At 39.4% G+C, this 20,441-nt stretch overlaps 1 long non-coding RNA gene across 1 annotated transcript; it reads left to right on the top strand.

Annotated features, from left to right (window-relative positions):
- The first annotated feature begins 146 nt into the window (after nucleotides 1–146).
- LOC134158341 (uncharacterized) lies at nucleotides 147–4,935 on the top strand. The gene is made up of 2 exons (XR_009962731.1): nucleotides 147–241; nucleotides 4,728–4,935. It is a non-coding gene; the product is annotated as an uncharacterized LOC134158341 (long non-coding RNA).
- Nucleotides 4,936–20,441: the final 15,506 nt, after the last annotated feature.

The raw sequence follows: 20,441 nt of genomic DNA, 5'->3' as shown, positions 1-20,441 counted from the left end.
TCTGATTCTTTAGCCATGTGGGCAGTGAAGCCCTTTCCTTGAGGGTGGGGGGCAGAAGGAGTATATGTCCATGAAATATCCTTGTATAACGTATTAATTATCTTTTTGAAGAAAATGCGGCTATGTTTTCTTTTGTATGCCTGTAATCTCACTGAAATTTCCTTCCAATCCCATGAAAAATGCTCCCTGCCTCTGCCTGTTAGCTGAAAGTCAGATATCTTTCAGCTTCGTTGAATCATAAGTAAGTTCCAAAGGCTAACTGCTGAAAAACCCCTGCCATGCATCCAGGCAAACACACCACAGTGGCCATTGGCTTAGCAGATTTCAGCTGCTGGTGAAAAGTGTGAGAACAGCAATCGCTTTTAACCATGCAGGAATTATAGATCAAACCCGTTATCTAGAGCAGCATTAAAAAATGATGTGCTGAAAGAAATATGGGCTGTCCGAATTTTTAAAGAACTTCATTATACTGCCACATCGAATGCAGCAATACTGACATTGCTCAGTGGAAGCAGATGAGTTACTGGGGACACAGACCTGGTACTCTCCTCTCTGATCCTGTACAATGAAGGAAAATTAATATTTGTTCCAGTACACAATCTTAGAAATACTTTATTTTTCTCTAAGCAAATGAAGTCACCCAATCTCCCCAAAGACAACCCCCACAAACCCCTCATTTAACACTTGAATGTACTCCAATTTAAAGCATTAAAGCCTGTCTGCATGTTGTGAAAAGAATTTACCACTGCTCATGTCTGCTGGCATTTAATTCTCCCAGGCAGTTACCTTTTGGATTTTACACTTTAAGCCTATCACTGCGTGAATTCCATCATATTTGTGCTTCCCTATTTCTGAGTTTTAACTCTGGAGAAAAGGATTGAATATGGAGATCTTTTATGAACACTATGCAGGAGCATCTCTTATAAATAGTATTGCAATATAAATTGAAAGCATAGGAAATATGAGTTTGGGATGCTGATGAGAGGATGAAGAGGAAGGGGAGTGTATGAGCAGTCTCTTCAGAGCTCTTCCATTTGCTCCACTGCCTCTTATCTTTCCCTGATGGTGTGTCAGTGCTAAGTCAAACAGCTTAGCTTAAATTGAATGGAAGCATCATAAAGGCCTTTTGAGGCATTCTTTGTCTGCTGGTTGCTTGAATTGCTCTGAACTTGTTGGCCACACTATATATCAGACACTCAGGCTTGCTTCTGATCTGTGAGTCTTTGACGTCCTTCTCCTGAAGGGTTTGTAGTCCGCAGGATGCAGAGAGGCCTCGAGGTGATTTAGGAAGTTGGGCAGAATGGAGGATCTGCAGGTCAGGTTTAAATTTCAGACATAAGGGAAATACCCTCTGAAGGAAATGCCTCCAGTGATATTATCTGGTCTAATAACCTTATATTCAACTAAAACTTGGTTTGCTTATGGCCTCTGACAATCGTATCTAAAGTACATCACGTGCTTTGTGATCCTGGAAAACAGCATTCAGGTGGGTGCTTTTCAGAAACACACTTGTATCTTTTAAAACTTTTCCCCTATGGCTGGTTTTCAGGATAAGTTGATCTCATGTGACTGCAACTCATCAGCATTTTGTCCTCCCATTCTCTCATTTGCTGAAGTAGTCAGAGATGTCTCTGGGATATAGTTAGTTCCTTCCTGTTACAGTTCATGATAATTCTTCATGTGAATATGCTGTGAGGCTTTGGAAATATTTCCTGTGTGTCTCACTTTCTCTTGTCCTTCTTTCCATTTCTTTATCCATACTCTAAACTTTTTCTCTAAAGTTTTTCTGTACATTTCAAAGAATGAAATGTACACTCAGACTAGGGACTCCAGCAAATAAAGGATAAGCAATAGACTAGTGATCAGTCCAGGCTAAGCAACTACATATTTTTATGCTGTTCTTGTAGAATAGGGGTTTGATCTTAGTAGTCTGTTCTGTTCTGTGATTTGCTAATAGCTATCCAGAAGAGTGATGCAAAGAGGCACCAGATCTTACCCTACTCTATAGGAAATAAATAAAATAATGATGAACATGCTGTAACTACTGAACAGAAATATGTGAATGGAATGAATGGGCAGAAATTATCATATTTCCTTTTAAATTCATCTGGTCTGGAAAACTGTTTGCTTTCCTTTGCAGAAGAGAAAGCTGGCCTGAATATTATGGCAGATGCAACAAAATTGCCAATCCATTGCCCCTTTTGGCAAAAATATAACTCGTGCATTGCCTGTGAGTCATTTCCATGCTGTTTATGCCAGTGTATTGGCAGTGTATGCAAATGGAGTTTTCCAGTACAGTGCAAACTGATGCAGACTGCTTCTGTAGGTTGGAATAGTCTGAACATGTGCAATACATCCACTGGTTATGCCATGAACATGCCAGATTTCTATATGATAATAAACATCACAATGATAGATGAGGAAAAAAACTCCTCTACCAGGTATGTGCATTAATCATTGCCCAGTCAAACTTCTTTTTAGTCAGTTTGTCTCCTCTCCATTCCCTGGGGTGCATATTATGTGGAATAAAGAGTCTGCCAAAGTAAGACTCCTTGACATGTCCTTTAAAGTTCCTTGTGGGCATTTATAGACTTTAAGGAAGCAAATTATACAGCTATCTGCTAGCCAACAGGTTGTGAGGAGAAGAGTGCTTCAGGTAAGTGACATAACTGAGCAGACACATCTGTTGCATTTCAGGGTTTATATACCCCTCAGAGTGGGATGTGGCTCTCTGAAATGGCAGTGGCAATATCAGTTTTGTCAGGAGTTCAGTCATATATATACATTTTTATATATCGGCCTGTATGCTTTATTGCATTTAGTACTCTTAAGGTGTTTAATTTTTTAAGAGATTGGGAGGAATAGAATAAGATAAAGGAATAGCTGCTATTTCTGACAACCCATCTTCACCCAGTTCCCCCAAGAAAGCATCAGGTGAATTGTTGACACTTTACTAACATAAACACCTTCCTTGCAACCACTGGAGAATATTGTATGGACTGAATGGATTTTCTGACAGCAGGCGTGCAAACCATATGTTAGAAACTTACTGTTTCAAGTAATGTCACAAGTGATTATTATTTGTATCAGTAATGGTTATTTACAAAGCCCCTATAAGGAAGCATGCAGAGTAAGCTGCTTTGCCTTGTTCGCTCCTTCTCCATTCAGCATTCCTATTTTTTTCACAGGAGGAATCAGGACACTTAACCCACAGATATTTTTTACCAAAGGACCAGCATCCTATTCAGAAACAGCTGCATACCTACTTTGACCACTGTCTTAAGTTACTGCTCTCTGAGGACACAAACCTACTCAAAACCAAGGCACAGATCCAAGCAAAGTCCAGCACTGTTAGCACCCTTTCTAGTGTTGTTTTGTTAAAGAAAATTTAGCTGCATGTTTGCAGGTTATACTTTGGCAAGTCTCTGTGGCAGTAGTCTGTTTCTACTATAGGCAACAGAAGTTTGACCACTACCCATGCTGTGAACCCTCAGTTTTACACTAAGGGACCAAACCAGTCCAAGCTCTAGGGCTTCCTGGAGAAGAGAGAATCCTTGTGTGCATGGTTCTGTGAAATTACTCTTCTAGATGTAGTCTGACGGAGGAGGTGTAAGTGAGGCTTAATGACCTGTTGAGCAAGAAGTACTAGGAGCTGGCTCATCTTCAGCTACCACCAGCTGTGAGCACTGTGGGGCTCAATGAACAGACACTGTCTTCTCAAGCCTGTTCTCCACCACGCAGTATAGACACAGACCAAGTTAAGGGAGCGGTAGCTAGTTCAGTCGAGAAATACCCATACCAACAGCATGGAAACAACCAGCTTAAGCCTCCTGGCTCAGGAATGAGATATAGTAAAGATCTATTCACTGCCATTCACTAGCAGGCAGAAGAGTTGCAGATCAGACTATTTCTGGGAGCATGGCCACGTTCAGAGCTCAGTGGAACTAGAAACCATCACTTTGACAGCAGGCCAGCAAAGGGAAAGGAAAATGATAAGGCTAAGTTGGAAAGAAACACTGCGTGAATGTGAAGAAGCAGTAACAATGTTGTAGAGGGTAGAAAGAAATGGGAGACTTTTCCATCATACTCTATTTCTTGCCCCAATTCAGCGTATTATAACATGCATGAAAAACTATTACCTTGCAATGACTGTTGCTAATTGAAATCTGTAATCCCATTACAAATGCATCTGGACACATTTAATCAAACCATATCCTGTTGTGCAAATTGAGATCCGCGTTCATAGCTCATTTCTAAACAAATTACACACAGTGTGACAGTCCAGGCACTAAATTAGGCATCTAGTAGCAAATGCTGCCAGCTCCCTCAGGTTAGCTGAGAAACTGGGTTGCTGCTGTTTGCAATTTCTAAGGCATAGCAGGATAGCTCATTTTCCAGCCTCCCTTGGATTTCCAGTCAGGCTACCTCATGGGGATATTTTGTCTTCTGTGGTATTCTACTGGTGGAGAGAGAAGCTTAAATATACTTTCTTTAAGTCTTTCTTGAAAACTGGCAGACTTTTTCATTAAAACTGAAGGCAAGGCTGCTCAACTAGAACATCTCCTAGTCTGCTGACCATTATTTTGCAGACCTGAAAACTGAACTGAAAATAAATATGTTTTTAATGTATTCTGATAAATGTACAGAATAGCTTCTCCTACTTGCTTTCCTATGCTAAGTTCCACCATTCCACCTTTTGGTATAATATCTGCTTTTGTCCATTACAGATTTTGTAAGGAAGACATTGTAAAATTCAAGATTAAGACTACCTACTGCCTGCTTATCAGCTCTTTCACCTTTTCCTGCTACATACTCGCCTGAAACCAACACCTCCACCTTCCTCTACTTTTTAAAATGACCACACAAATACAGTCATTTTGCTTGAAAGGTATTCTGTTTTCATAATGTCATAATGTTGGACTCTGGGTGGCAGCACCTGTGAGTGAATATTAGATGTTTGTGCTAAACTAGTGATTTGAAGCCTGTCTCAATCAATAACCATTGTATACAAGTCTTCCTTAAAGCACTTATTCTTTACTCTTCTTACTTTTTATTTTCGTCCTATAAAACCTAGTAATGTGCTTAATGTATGAATGATGGAAGAGCTCTTAGTGGCATGTTAACAGATCTTTCATGATGGTTCAGAGCAGCCTCTTTTACTTGAGTCACAGATGACGGAGAGCAGCACAGGACATTAAGCCATCCTTGTCTGAAACAGAATGGACAATGCTTGGGTAGAAATGTGTATTTTTACTGCTGTCACAGAAAATAACATCTCTCTGCCTTGGCGCTTCAGCAGTTGTTTATGCCTTGTCAGGATTATAAAAGGCTGGGGGCATATAGAATCATGGAATAGTTTGGGTTGGAAGGGAGCTTTAAGGATCATCCAACCTCCTGCAATGAGCAGGGACATCTCCAAAGATCAGGTTGCCCAGAAGCACATCCAGCCTGGCCTTGAATGTCTCTAGGGATGACGCATCCACCACATCTCTGGGCTACCTGTTCCAGTACTTTTCCACCTTCATTGTACAATGCAAGTATTTTCCAACACAAAAAATGATAATCAGGGGCATTTCTAGATGTCCCTGCTTAAGTGTACTGAAAGTGAAGCAGGGTCATCCATAGTCTATGCTAACAGTCATGTGCTGATGTCAGATTGGGCAGATTATTGATCTCCTCTAAGAAAGAGCCTTAGGGAGTATGTAAAGGCGTAAGGTGATTGGCACTACAGAAACAGATCTTGTTGCATACTTATTCTTTCTTCCCAGTATGCAAAGCTTTTTCTGGGGTGGGAAGAAAGTCTCCATTTCTTCCTAGCTATTACCATGTATCTGGCTAATTTGGTGTAGAACTAAGTCTGACTAGTAAAAAGTGTTCTCATGTATCAGCAGCTACAAAAAAAAAACAACAAACACAAAACCCAGAAACATTTTTAAAGACACATGGTGAAACTAGAACAGTAGCAATGAATTGTGTTTGTTCTATGTGACCTTCCCTTTCTGCCTGCAGTGGCTTGACCCCAGCCAGCAGCTGAGCCCTTATCCAGTCACTCACTCACTCTTCTCTACGATCTGGGATAACATTAGAAGTGTGAGCATAACAGCAGAGAAAAAGGGTTACATATTAGAAATGTATTATTCCAAAAATTATTTTACATCTATGACGAAAAACACTGATGTAGTACAATCAGGAAATAACAAGAATGGGGCTGCCCCACAAGAGAAAACAAGTGAGAAGCAACAGTGCAAAGATCTGTGCCTCTTCTGACAGAGGCATAGACCTGAGAAGGGTAAGAATGGGTACAATTAGAAATGCTATTTACAGTCTAGTGATGATCTGAGATATGCAAAGTAGCCAGCCAAAACAAGCCAGGAACAGAACTGAGCACAAACATACCTGTAACATAATTCAGGCAAGGAGCTTAACTGTGGTTCCTGGAGCAATGGGGCATAGGTGAAGGTCAAAGCAATTAAAACCTGTTGATGTACTGAGGGCCATTACAATTAATTTTTTAATTCAGACTGCTAGACTACTAAAACTTTAACTGGAATAAAAATACATTCTTAGCTTCATTTATGTGATACGCTGCTTTTTGCCCATAACAGAATTTGAGTCTTACAGCATCTCTTTTAATCCAGCAGCTACAGCTCTAGCGATAGCCCTGTTGACAAAGAGCAAACGTATGGACAAGCCTGTGCCCTGATATAGTATAAGTATGACCACTCTCACTACCTGGGTGAATTTCCTTTTAAGCTGTTTCCAGTGATACAGCGTAGTAATTAAATTGCTTCTTTAGAGCATTTGTACAGATACTGCCTTAGGCCTGCACAGCTGGATTCCTGGGTGCAATGAGCACAGCCCCCAAATAGTTTTTCTGCTGTAATCTGGTGTTACACTCTGGTGCTACAGTACTATGCAGCACTACTGGCACTCAGGAAAGGAAAAATAAAAAGGAAAAGAAATGTAGACCAAATCCTTATCCACGCATATACATTCACACACACAGAGCCACATGAATCAAAACAGAGGATTAAATTTACTTGCTTGATGTCCCAGAATGGGCAGTGAGAAGGGAATGAGGTTGGTATGTGAACAGTCTGTTAAACTTTGATTGCTCTCAGCTAACACTCCTGCTCATCTACCTCCACATCTATGTAAAGAGAAAGTTACTCTCTGTAACCTATAAAACATGAAATATATTATCTGATAAAATTTGTATTTATTATTAAAAAATTCGTGTCTCAGGAGAAAGCTTTGATTTCATTAATACCAAACAGGCAAGAGCTTGAAAATAGCACAGATACTTTTTTTTTCCAGCTGTTAACATCTGTTTAGAGTTTCTGTTGTGATACTTTTGCTTCTGTGATTAGCGCATAGCTGGGTATGCATAGATTTACAGACTAGAATCCACAAGATTTGTATGCAGGAAGAGCAACGGAATGTACCACATACCTATGTTTGTTCACTCTTATGCTCCAGGTAATAAGCAAACAATCTGAGGAACTTTTCAATATCACGTAGCTGAATGCTGCAGTGTCATGTTTAATTGTTCTGTAACATCTTCACTGTAATCATTAATGGTATGTCCAGTGAGGCTGTGCAATTTTATATGATTTATTTTGTACATGGAGCACAGCACATACACATTATTCTTCCATCTGAATATATACAGTATTGAATATAAGGATGTTAAATATTTTGTATACACATATACATATATTTAAATAATGAAAAAAGGTGAAACAAGCAGGTTAACAACAGTCATTTGGGAAGTAACAAGCTCATACACTTTACTCAAAATCTGCTTCCAGGTTGTAAAAATTGTCATGCGGAAGGTGGAAGAGGATTTCAAATGATGCCTGATGCAGAATGCAAAACAGTGGTCTGAATGCTGACTTGCTAAGTGGATGCTATGCTCAAGGAAGCAGTAGACAACCTAGGCATAAACTGGGTCGGCTTCATGGGAAGTAGTCCAAAGTCAAATATAAGCTCTCAGTGCAATTCTGTTAGGATTATTCCTATAATCATTACTGCTATAACCATCTTTAATATGTCAGAGCCTTTCAGAGAGGCTCCTTATTCTGCTTACACTGGGTTGCTCATACCTAGACAAGAACTCAAGTCGTAGTATGAATGCACTAACCTGTGTGGTCATATTTGTATGTGGGTCTTTGTTGCTGTTAGTGAACTAAAGTAAAACCCCCACAACCTGAGTTCCCTCAAGTTATGAAAATTCAATTCTGGTTCTTATGAAGGAGAACCTAAGGCATAAGCCTCTCCCTGAGAAAGGAGGGGTTTTATTACAAAAGACCGCCTAAATAGACATGCTCAGGCTAACATTGCTCAGCCATCCACAGTCTGTTTATGGAAGCTTATCCATGCAGCCAGAAGCAAGAAAAAAGTTATATTTATGTTCTCTGAAATATAAGCTATCTCATGTGTGCTGCATTTACAGTTTAAGGTTGTTGGTTTAATGCTTTGCTGTATCATACAGCACACATAAACATAGGTACTGTAACCTGGGATTCTGTGATTAAATATGATTAAAATTAAATGGTGAGCATGAGTGAAATTACACAATTAAATAATTATGTAGAATAATTATGTAGAATATTTTTATTTCCTTGAAAGTTACTGAACCGAACATTCAGTTGCCTCTAACCACTAATAGTGGTTCTAAGGCTTTTAGTTGTTGCAGGTCTCAATAGAAAAACCTGGAGCAGACTTGTGTGTGTGTGAGCATGCATATAGTGCAACAGAGGGTCAAGAAAATAGGATCATAAAAAACAAGAATGTATATGTTTTTCACTATCAAAATAATGACATGAAAAGATGAAAGTATTTGCTGCTGTATGTTAGAAAATGGGGGGAAAAAAGTGTCCCTTCCTTTAGAAAGGACCTTGTAACTTTCTCCTCCACACTTTTTGCACTTAACCTAAGCGAATATATGCCTAGTCTGCGAGTTTGTGATTAACACGAAGGATCCTTAATGATGGTATCATGCAAGCACATGAATGCATCATTACTTTACACAAGGCTAGTAAAAATCTACATATGGAAACCTCTTACATGTTCAAACAAATTATTCTCTTTCAACACAAACCCTAATGCAAGGTAAGCCTCAGAAGAAAGCATGCCAGCACAGTCATGACTAGAAGTTCCTCATGGGAGAATTTCAGTTTCTTTCATCAGTCCATTTCCAGTTCCCCTGCAAGTGCACTTCTGAAATTTCTTTCTCTCAGCCCTACCCTTAGTCTGATCCCTAGGACAGCGCTGGTACTTCAACCAAAACCAATCAATATTCCTAAGAAAAGAATTTCAACATTAGTCTTAACTTTAAAAGATGCTCCTGAAGTATCGTTCTAGGATTTCTCTTTCTCACAACAGCAACCAAAGCCTTAATTCCAAATCCTACAATTTAGTGGAGTGTCACAAAAGGCCAGATGAACTTTATCCATACTGAAAATCAGCCACAAATGCATTTTCCAGAACTCCAAGTTTCCTTTGGCATCCTCTTTCCAGACCTTGTCTCCCTGAATGTCTGGGTTGCTTCTTTTCCTCAACAGACATAAGCTTAGCTGTGTACCTTAAGCCTAGCCTGGGAGGAAACCCTTCCTGTTCAGAAATACGCTTAAATAAATACTATGCAATTCTCCACTTGTAGCATCAGCTCTTAACAGTGGAGGGTATGTTGTAGCCCCACTACAACTTCATGTCTGTGTTCCCTTTGTTTCTAAACCCCCTCTAGCTCCCACAGATGCTTGGCTGATGCATGTGCCAAAGATAGTGCTTCATGCAAAGATTCAGTGCTCTTCTGAGGAGAATATTAAAGTCTGCCCATGGATTTCTTTGTCAGATGCTGCCCATATGCAATCAAACTTAGCTCTGGACATTCAGTCAAAAATAACCTTAACCCAAACCCTAAAATGAGCCTTAGAAAAAACATGCCAGTGAAGATGAAAAATTCCTAAAGAAACAACTATTTTTGCACCACTCAGTTCCTTTAACAGCTCTCTAAAGATTGAGAGAAAATGCCTAGAGCTACAGCTTGAGTGGTGAAGGAGAAGTGCTGTCTGAGAAAACTAACCCTGTAAGCTAGATTTCCCCCTGAAGTAAATCCTTTTCTGGGTAAGATGAAGAGGGCAGTGTCTAGGCTTATTTTATGCTAGGGATTATATTTAGGAATAAAAATGCAGTTAGGAGAAAACGAGAAACTGTGAGATAAGTGTGTGTAGGAGTCTGGAAAATCCTGTAAGAAAATGAACAGCTGATAATTGAATTTTCCTCTCAAGAATGCGGAGCCTTTGATAGGAGCAGGAACCATGGCCAGGGTGGTCAGCCTAAGGATTCTTAAGGTGCAAGAAAACACGACCACAGAAAACCAGATGGAATGGAGCTGCAAAGGGCCTGCCAAAGAAAGATGTAGGCTGCAGAAGGAATTAGCCCTTGGAGAACTTTTTTGTCTGGGCCATGGCTCTGGTTCTTGGGATGGGACTCAGCCAAGACAAAGGCCAAGATCAGCAGTTTGGAAGCGGAGAAAGCCATGGTTAGAGCGCAGCAGCAAAAGAGCTGCCCATGGAAGGCATAGGTGGCAAACAGAATTGTCTTCTGGGAATCTGTTAACCTGGACCCTTGCTCAGTGTGCTGGGATATGATCCAGGCAAGACCAGTGTCAAGACCTAACCTTAGGACTGTGGTTAGGAAAAAGAGAAAGTGGTTGGTGCAGTGGTTGGAAAGGTGCAGAAAGGCTGCCAAAGGAAGGTGTGGTTTGACAAATGCATTGTCTCAGAATACTTTTTTCATCTGGGGCATCTTTGTCAAAGGTTCAGGTTCCTGATGCCAGGAAAGAGACAAACCATAAAACTAAACCAATCCAAGCTAAAATGAACCCTATGCCAAGACCCAGTGCAAAGAATATTTTCGCTTTTCCTGTCCTTCTTCCTCACCTCTTCACTTTAGATTCCTTCAAAATATAATCTACCTATTTGGAGCATTTCAGCAACTGTGAGGTGCCTTCTAAATCAGTTGCCATTTCACCCCTGCCTAACCTTGCATAACTTGTTCAGATGCCTGCATATTTTAACGGATGTTATTCCTCCCAGGTGGCGTTAGCTTCCTGACAGAGGTGATTATTTTGAGCAAGCAGGTGGTTTTTCTGAATTATGTAGGCCCTTGCAAGTACTATACACTGTGTGCAATGTCTCAGCTATGATGAGATAAAGTTAACTTTTCATTGTTAGCAAGTACAGGAAAGTATGGGAGATTATTTTAATGCACATCTGAAAAAAGCTAGTTCAGGGAATACAAGGGAAGCCTGGACTTCTGTCACTAGAAACTGGGAATGATGTCTTTCTTTCTTCCATGTTACATTTCCAGATCATCTTATTTAATGATTCTCAAATGAAAATAAAATCTAACTTAACATGAAACACATATCCGTGTCATTTAGTGCGTCAAAGATTATTTATAGACTAGATTGAGCACTTGCGAGACAAGGAAAATCTGAAGTTTTCATCAGAACTTTTGCTGTGGTATTTCTACTATTAGTTGTTATTTAATTGCAAAATAGATATAACTCAATGAAAACTTGCTTTGTATTGAATCATTGTTCAGGGAAGCAAACTTCAACTGTATATTGTTTCCCTTTATAAAATGTTTCAACATTTTAATGGAAGTTCCATATCATGTCGGACATTCATTCACTTGATAACAAAGATTTACACCATGAATTTTATTCATCCCTAGAGATGAAAATTCAAGCTTATTTTGGTTAGCAATGGTTGTACTCAGGAAAGCTTGCTTCTTTAATTTATTGGGGAAAATTTGTGAAATGTTTTTGCACAGTTACTATTATAATTTTAAGTAAAGTGGCAAGAAGGGAATTCAGCCTTCTGTACATTCCATTTTGATCCTCAGCTTTCCTAGAGATTGATACAACTTTATACATTTGAATTACCTATATTTTGTCATTTCTGGTAATACAAAAGGGTTAATTATCAAAATTTATGTAAATTCTTACTTTATAGCATGGGGAATTATTATTGCACAAATTATATCCACATAGCAAAATATGCAGTGCTATTTATTTCTCATGGCCTGAAATATTAATTAGATTGTATTTGTAAAATTGCAGTTCACACATAAGATGACTGAAATTCTGAAATGATTTCAGGTAATAGATGTCCAACAATATCCCTGTATCTATTAAAAACACACCGTTCATGAGCTATACTTGCACAGAGTGTGTGTAGAAGAATTTTTTGTCCCAAGGCTTTGGTGTAAATTCTTATCTCCTGTTACACAAGACGCATGTATTGAATGTTTGTATGACGTAAACATATGAACATATATTTGAGCAACAATAATGCCTTTTTGCTACTTACCAAGTTATTTCACAGACAGAATTGATGAGTTACTTCTGTTACTAAAACTGACTGGAAAACTATCATAAAAAGGACCTTGCATGAGCACATGGGAACACTCAATTTTATTAAGTTCTGCACATCATTCTCCTAGCTTAAGTTACCTCTCATTAAATATGAAAGAATCATGAGACCCCACTTGCAGTTCTGGTGTCCTCAACATAAGAAGGGCACAAGGATGATAAGGCGGTGTAGCACCTTCCACATGAAGACAGGCTGAGAAAACTGGGGCTATTCAGCTCTTTAATTTCAAATTCTCTTTCCTTTCTATGAACTCCTTCAAGTTTGGCAGCATCTTTTTAGTAAATTCTGGGGGGTGAACACATGCTATCAAAATCCTGTGCCTTGCCACTTCAGATTGCCAACCTGTCTCATTCACTTTCAGCTTTCACCCTTGGTACTTCTATATCATTAATCTTACCCAGACCTCTCCAATGGACTGAGTATTTTTTTAATCTGTTATTAATTGGATTTCACCAGATATACTAGATTACCCTTTTGTATTTTTTTTTTTTTTTATTATTTTTCCAGTAAAAAAACCTCATTTTTCTCCTTTTGGAGCAGATTTCTAATCTCTCCAGGTGGCTGTGTCATGTCATTTAGCTCATTGCTTTCCACAGCTTTGTTCAACACGGCTGATTTCAGATTCCTGTCCTGTTCACTTTATCTACCTGGTCATCCTTGAAGAGCTAACTGAAACCAGCACTAAATCATCTCCAAAGCCAATCAGTAGACCATTACCTTCCACTCCTGTTTAGGTCCTGTTTATCCATGATAACCATTTTTAGGCTACCCAATTTGAATGGTTCCTCTAAAAAAATTTTTTATCATGTTCTTTTTCATTTCAAAGTATGAATGAAGCCATTCCATACCTGTCTGCTGAAATCAGCAGCATGCCTTAAGCCAGTCTTCCAGCATGGACTGTAGATGGTATAGAGTACATTTCAGTTTCATCATTGAGAGTTTTTCGTGTGCTCTGGCTTTCATACCTGGTTGTGATGATGAAATTGCTGGGTTTTGAGGTACTAAAGCGTCCTCTGGGTTTGGAGTATCCATTATGTTGCATGTTTGTAGATATTCCTGGATGATTAAAATATGAATGGGGAGGAAATAATCTGATTTGCATAATAACATGAACGATTGATTATTGTTTCTTGTACCTCTGTGAATGGTATTTTTTTTTATTTATTATTAAACCAATCTATTTTCCTTGACATTTAAGTGAGACAAAGGCTGAATGCAAAATGATACTTGTTCGCTTCAGCTGGAATACCTACAATATGAGAAACTTATTAGGAGGAGGAAAAATGTGGAAGATTTATTTGATTGAATAATTCAAATCTTTTATCTGCTTAATATTAATTGTTAATATTATATTAATTAGATACATAGAAAGAGGTGAATAAAATCAGGTTAGATTTGAACTAATAAAAGGTAATAGTCCTGTAAAGTCAAATTTTAATTAATCTGTTAGTGTGCCTAGCTTTTAATGATATTATTCTGCAGTTCTGGAGTTGTTAATTCAACCCGGAAGTCAGCAGCCTACAGGCTGTTTTTTCACAGATTGCTCCAAATTTGCAACTTATCACTTGCTTCAAGCATTCTATGTACTAGCTCAATTCGTGCACTGGAATGAAAGTCACAAACAAAATATCCCATTGTGCTATGCAATAGTGTGGAAATGATACCAGATGCTATAAGCAATTCCTTTTTAGCTTTTTTCTTTTCTTTTTTTTTCATCTTTAAAAGTATAGTTTGGTTTCTGACCTGCTGCAAGGCTGTGTGATGCCTTGTTGCCATGCAGACAGTGATTATAGTGAAGTTGGGTTGAAATTGCATTGAGTGAGACCGCCCATATTAACTTTTAGTTATTGTCTGCATGTGGAGTATTTTCATTAACTATGTGCTGGAAATGTCCTGACTGAAATAAGCATCTCCTGCTTTTTTGATTTGTGCCTTTGAATGCGTGTATGTGTAATGATTACTGTGATACTTAGAGGAATGCCAGAATAGCATGTAGTCAAATGTGAAATTCACCTCCGGGAAATTACATGCTGTCAAAGAAATCAGTTTCTACAAAGCCTTTTAATTGCCAAGTAGTCAGGAAAAAAAAAATCAAAACATCCATAGCAACCACTGTCAGAGTTGCTGACCAAGTAAAAAAGTCTGTTGTGAACTCTGTTACTAGAGATATCTATGAAATACAAGCAGGAGTTCCTAATTTTGTTTCTTATGAATTCCAGACCTTTGGCATGTTGCTTATAGCCAGAGTGAAGAGCTGTTGCATCTGTCTCATTCATCAGCTGCAAAAGCCAACACAAGGAGTAGTTAATTCCTAGGAAGAAAGGAATAATTCATTAGGACACATCACAGAAATATGGAAGGTAACAGAAGGAAAAGGTAACAGAAAGGTATGTAGTAGGCAGGAGCAGAGTGAGAACTCATAAGAAAGTAAAAAAAGGATAACTGTATGGTGTTGCTGGAGGATTAAGACATTTGTCCCTCTCAGGCACAGTACAGTTGTACTCTTCACATCTGTGTGGTACCATATCTGAGAATACTTCTCAGGTTCATGCCATGCATGTAGTAGTAAACCGGTCTACTTTTGACGGCAGGTGGCTTATGAACGCTGAAGAATCTGTTCTTTTGTGAACTGGATTTACTAAGCCCTCCTACAACCAGCTTTCTGCTGCAAATAACCTTGCATAGGTCTCTCAACTCTGTAGGATATGGAGAGTCTCACAATTTTACAATATACTGTACAGATACATCAGACTTTTGTGGTATGAGGTGGCTGGAAAAGAATGAATGTATTAATGATTTATATTTTCTCATCTCTGAGTTCAATGTGTGAAACATTAATGCATTAGCAATATTTATAAGTGGTAGTAAAGAAGATTAATTCACTTGTAACAACCACTGATGTGCTGTTTTTCCTTAATGCTTCCTTTTTTATAAGAAGATTTAAGAACCTAACTCTTTTTATTCCATCAAGAAAACACAGGTACTTTATTCCCTTCTTGTATTATTCAGTAAGGGCATAAAAGAAGGCTAATGGCATCCTATGCTGCAGAGGGCAGGACATTGCCAGCAGGTGGAAGGAAGTGATACTTCTCTACTCAGCACTGGTGAGACTACATCTGGGGTACTGCGTCCAGCTGTGGGTTTCTCATTAGAAGGCAGACATGGACATACTGGAGAGAGTCCAGTGGCAGGCTACAAAGATGATTGTAGGACTGGAATCTCTCCTATGAGGAAAACCTGAGAGAGCTATGACTGTTTAGTCTGGAGCAGAGAAGGCTCAGGGGAATGTTATCAATGTATAGAAATGCCTGAAGGGAGGGTGCATATTGGACAGATCCAGTCACTTTTCACTGGTGCTCAGTGACAGAACCAGAGCCAATGGACACAAGCTGAAATACAGGATGTTGCTCCTGAGCATCAGTAAGCATTTTTTTTCCACTGTGAGGATAACCAAGCACTGGCACAGGTTGCCCAGAGAGGTTGTTGTGTTTCCAGCCTTAGAGATACTCTGAACATGGTACTGGGCAGCCTGCTCTAGGTGACCCTGCTTGAGCAGGAGGGTTGGACAAGATGACCTCTGGATGTCCCTTCCAACCTCAGCCATTCTGCGATTCTGTGCTTAATCCAAAGTGGTATTGGTAAGGAGGGGATTTCAGAAGAGTTACAACAGACTTCTAGCCAGAAATGATGAATGTACATGCTGCAATTCTCTAATGGGACATGGTATGTGGCTTCTACTCCTCTAAAAAGAAAGTCACATATAGTTCAAAAAATGTTAGCTGTGGCTTTGTATGTTAAATATTTGCAAGAAAGGAGGACTTTCTGCTATGTGTGAAAAGTCTTGCAGATCCCACTGATATAATGAATTTTACCACAGTTATTTATTTATGCTATGTCCTCTCATTACCTGAAACTCTTGTTTCACTTTCTTCTGTTTCACCAACCAAGGAATGAAAAGTTAAAAATACCAACAGAGGTCACCTTCATTCAATTAATTGTAGACTCAACCACCCACTGCATCCTGCTGATAGAAGTGGCACTCTTCTAGTAAGGTATACCCCTTGTTTCCCTTCCTTCATAAATCCTGCACAGAAAATTCATATAGTAGTTAGTAACCAGACTAAATCAGTTCACAGCAGAATAACTTTATCGCTGTTCATATGTTGAAAGCTTTCAGAAGCTGAAAGAATGACCAAGTGTAGAGGTAGCTCACAATCAGGACCCACATGGTGGCCAAAACAGTGGACCAGCTGGCTGGAGTCCTATTTCTGCTATCCAATAGAGTATGACTAAAGAGAAAAATTATTAGAGACTGTTCCTTCTTCATGCCTTCTCTCAGTCAGTAGCTGCAAATTCCAGTTCAATGACTTTAACAGCTGCAGTGAGTCTAAATCCTTTAAACCCAGTACATTGTAAAAGAAACTGGTTTGCTGAGAGCCCTTGCAGAAAATGACTTGTTTTACTACTAGGGATGATTTGATAAGTTTGCCGATGACACCAAGTTGTGTGGTTCTGCTGATACGCTGGAGGGAAGGAATGCCATCCAGAGGGACCTTGACACGCTTGTGAGGTGGGCCAATGTCAACCTTATGAAGTTCACCCATGGCAAGTGCAAGGTCCTACACCTGGGTCGGAGCAATCCCAGGCACACCTACAGACTGGGCAGAGAAGAGATTCAGAGCAGCCCTGCGGAGAAGGATGTGGGGGGTGTTGGTCGATGAGAAAATGAACATGAGCCGGCTTCAGTGTGCGCTCACAGCCCTGAAAGCCAACCGTATCCTGGGCTGCAGCAAAAGGAGCGTGACCCGCAGGTTGAAGGAGGTGATCCTGCCCCTCTACTCTGCTCTTGTGAGACCTCCCTTGGAGTATTGTGTGCAGTTCTGGTGTCCTCAACATAAAAAGGACATGGAACTGTTGGAACAAGTCCAGAGGAGGGCCACGAGGATGATCAGGGGGCTGGAGCACCTCCCGTATGAGGATAGGCTGAGAAAGTTGGGGCTGTTCAGCCTGGAGAAGAGAAGGCTGCATGGAGACCTCATAGCAGCCTTCCAGTATCTGAAGGGGATCTATAGGGATGTTGGGGATGGACTACATTAGGGACTGTAGTGATAGGACAAGGGGTAATGGGTTAAAACTTAAACAGAGGAAGTTTAGATTGGATATAAGGAGGAAGTTCTTTACTGTGATGGTGGTGAGGCACTGGAATGGGTTGCCCAGGGAAGTTTTGAATGCTCCATCCCTGGTGGTGTTCAAGGCCAGGTTGGACAGAACCTTGGGTTACATGGTTTGGTGTGAGGTGTCCCTGCCCGTGGCAGGGGGGTTGGAACTAGATGATCTTAAGGTCCTTTCCAACCCTAACTATTCTATGATCCTATGATAACAAAAATATCACTGGATTCCTGATCTTTACATAAGTTGGAGTAATTCTAATCAGGAGCACAAGACCAGTAAATCAAAATTCATACTCTTGCCTTACTTGCACCACAATTATATTTTACATTTCTAAATGAATGCATGCAAATGTCCACTTAATCTTAAGGGCTCAACCTGCTCCACACAGGTGTACATGGTAGCAATGGAACTGGCTCGTGATGGGTTACTGACATTACAGAAAACAGTCAGCTGTCTACTACTACTTGCTAATCTGCCCTTAGAAACCTCAGAAAGCATATAATTTAATAAGGGTTGCCATATCATGTAAAACTAACTCTAGATCTAAAGGGTGCAACCTATTGTATTTTGGTACAGAGCCCTCTCAATTCAGACAGAAGGAAGAATCTCCTTGAGAGCTTATGTTTGTAAGGGTAAAGATACAGGTTCTGACAACCTGAATTCCACTTTAGTCTCATTGTACAGTGCTCCCTATTAGCCACTGATCTCTGAGGACCTACCAGTGGGGAACAGAAAATGATGGGAAGGTGCATTGGAATGTAATCAACACCACCAGAATGTGTGCTCATGCCAAAGTCGTAATGCCTACCATCAGCTCTCAGGAGGCTTTAAGACGGAAATAACAAAGTCAGCAAAGTGGAAAATCAGTCATGGGAGAGATGCATGACAGGGTAAGACTGTCTCAGAATAAATACATACTACACTTGTTAAAAGGTAATTTCTCTCAGAGAGTATCAGGCAAAAAGTTTACTTCTGAGAGGAAGAAAATAAGACAGAAATATCATTAGCAATCTGTGATTTGTGGGTTGCTGGAGGTAAAAAGCAATATTTTTAAGGAAAGACATATGAAGTGACAATTTTATGATAAAAATGGAGTGAGGAGAAACAGAACAAACAATGCATCTTGATTTCTTTCTAAAACCTATATCTCAGCTTCTGTTTCTGTCAGCAGTGCTAATAAGTTTGGTAGTCCTTGTTGAATAAAGGTCATTTGTGTTTTCACTTACAGACCAAATAACATAATAGTTAATCAAACCCAAAGAGAACAAAGACAGAAAGAAAAAAGATAGGGCAAAGTCTTCCCAATCTCTTCTCTGCCCACCTTCAAACAGGGAATTGTGTAAAGTTGAGGTATGGGAAAGAAGCCAAATATTTTTAAACTTCTGGACATGAAAGAGTTTCAGGTCTTCCAGCTAATAGTTTGAAAATAGAATCTCATAGAAGGACCAATAGTGGCTTATCCCAGCTGAGGAGCTGACTTGCTGCATTACTGTTCTCAGAGTTTGGTGAACAGTTTAAAGACACATATTGCTGTATCACAGCAATGCACCCAAATGGGCTGCATTAGCTGGAGAAAGGATACTGACATGGTGAAGCAGCAATTTGCACATACCACTGCTTATTGAATTCAATGAAACATCTTTTGACAATGGGAGCTTCACATTCCTCCTAACTGTGAGTACAATTTTATGAGCAAAAATTAGATCCTACTTTTGAAAAAAAACAGCACTGTTCCTGGGCAATTCTCAGTATTTTACCTTCTTTCACTCCCCTCTGGTACTATTCTGATTTTATGCTACTCATCATTTGTGATTACTGTTTTATTTTCTTCAGGTATCTGAGATATGCTTCACTTCATCAGTTTGATACAGGGACTGAGAAAGTACTTAAGATGCTTGGCACTTATTTATAGTGGCCTGAGGTACTTTGCAATTATAAGTTAACACTACAAATAGTAAAGGTTTGAAGTCTTAGCAGTTTCAAACCGTCATATCTGTTTCGAACACTCATACAATAATTAAGTACCTGATACACAACAACCTCACAAGTGTTTGCTGTAATAGGTCATTGTATTGTCATGTCTTCTGCTAATTTTGTGATTTAGAATTGTTTGATGAATTGGTCCATATTATTTTTGTCCCAAGTACAGAGATAGCAAGAGAAATTGTAGATCCACTAATGATACTGAGAGTGATTTGTGGTAGACCCTCACATCATAAATTTTTCCTATCAGCTGCTGTTCAGCTGCTACTGTAGAGAGGAAGTCATGTACTGGTGATCTGCAGGGGATTACTAAATTATGGGTCCACAAGGTGAACCAAAGCTACTGAACTTTTGCAACATTGCTGCTTGCATTGCATTAATTAAAAAATCTGGAAAATTCTTAGAGAAAAAACTATCCAGCTTGCAAAGCAAGTAGTTGAAAGGGAGACTGGGAAGCCAACATGTGGCTAGATTGCTGGCTATACTTGTAGAGTCTCTGTAGATCTTCATAAATAGAAAATGGCCCGTAAGAATCTTCTTATATATTACTTAACATGTAATGCAAGAGAAATGGTAGCGCCATTCAGTTTTGTGATATTCATGCTGCAGAGGAGACTGATTAACAGCTGAAGACTACAGTACTGAGAAAAAAAGAAAAAATCAAACAGCTTCAAGCTGAACCACCAAATATCTGTCCATAAAAGCGAAGAGGGCAAGTAAGTTAAGTCTGTATATAGAGCTCCCCGTGATAAAAGATTTTTAAAAAAATTGAGATAATGCCTTTTAAATATTTTTCTGAGTGAAAAAAGAAAGCAAATAAATGGGACACCATTGTTAGAA

Source organism: Pezoporus occidentalis, unplaced genomic scaffold (genome assembly GCF_034315485.1).
Source record: "Pezoporus occidentalis ecotype Australia unplaced genomic scaffold, CSIRO_AGI_Poc_V1 ctg13, whole genome shotgun sequence".
NCBI lineage: Eukaryota > Metazoa > Chordata > Aves > Psittaciformes > Psittacidae > Pezoporus > Pezoporus occidentalis.
The sequence above is the reverse complement of the archived record's forward strand: the minus strand, read 5'-3'. Positions and strand labels throughout refer to the sequence as shown.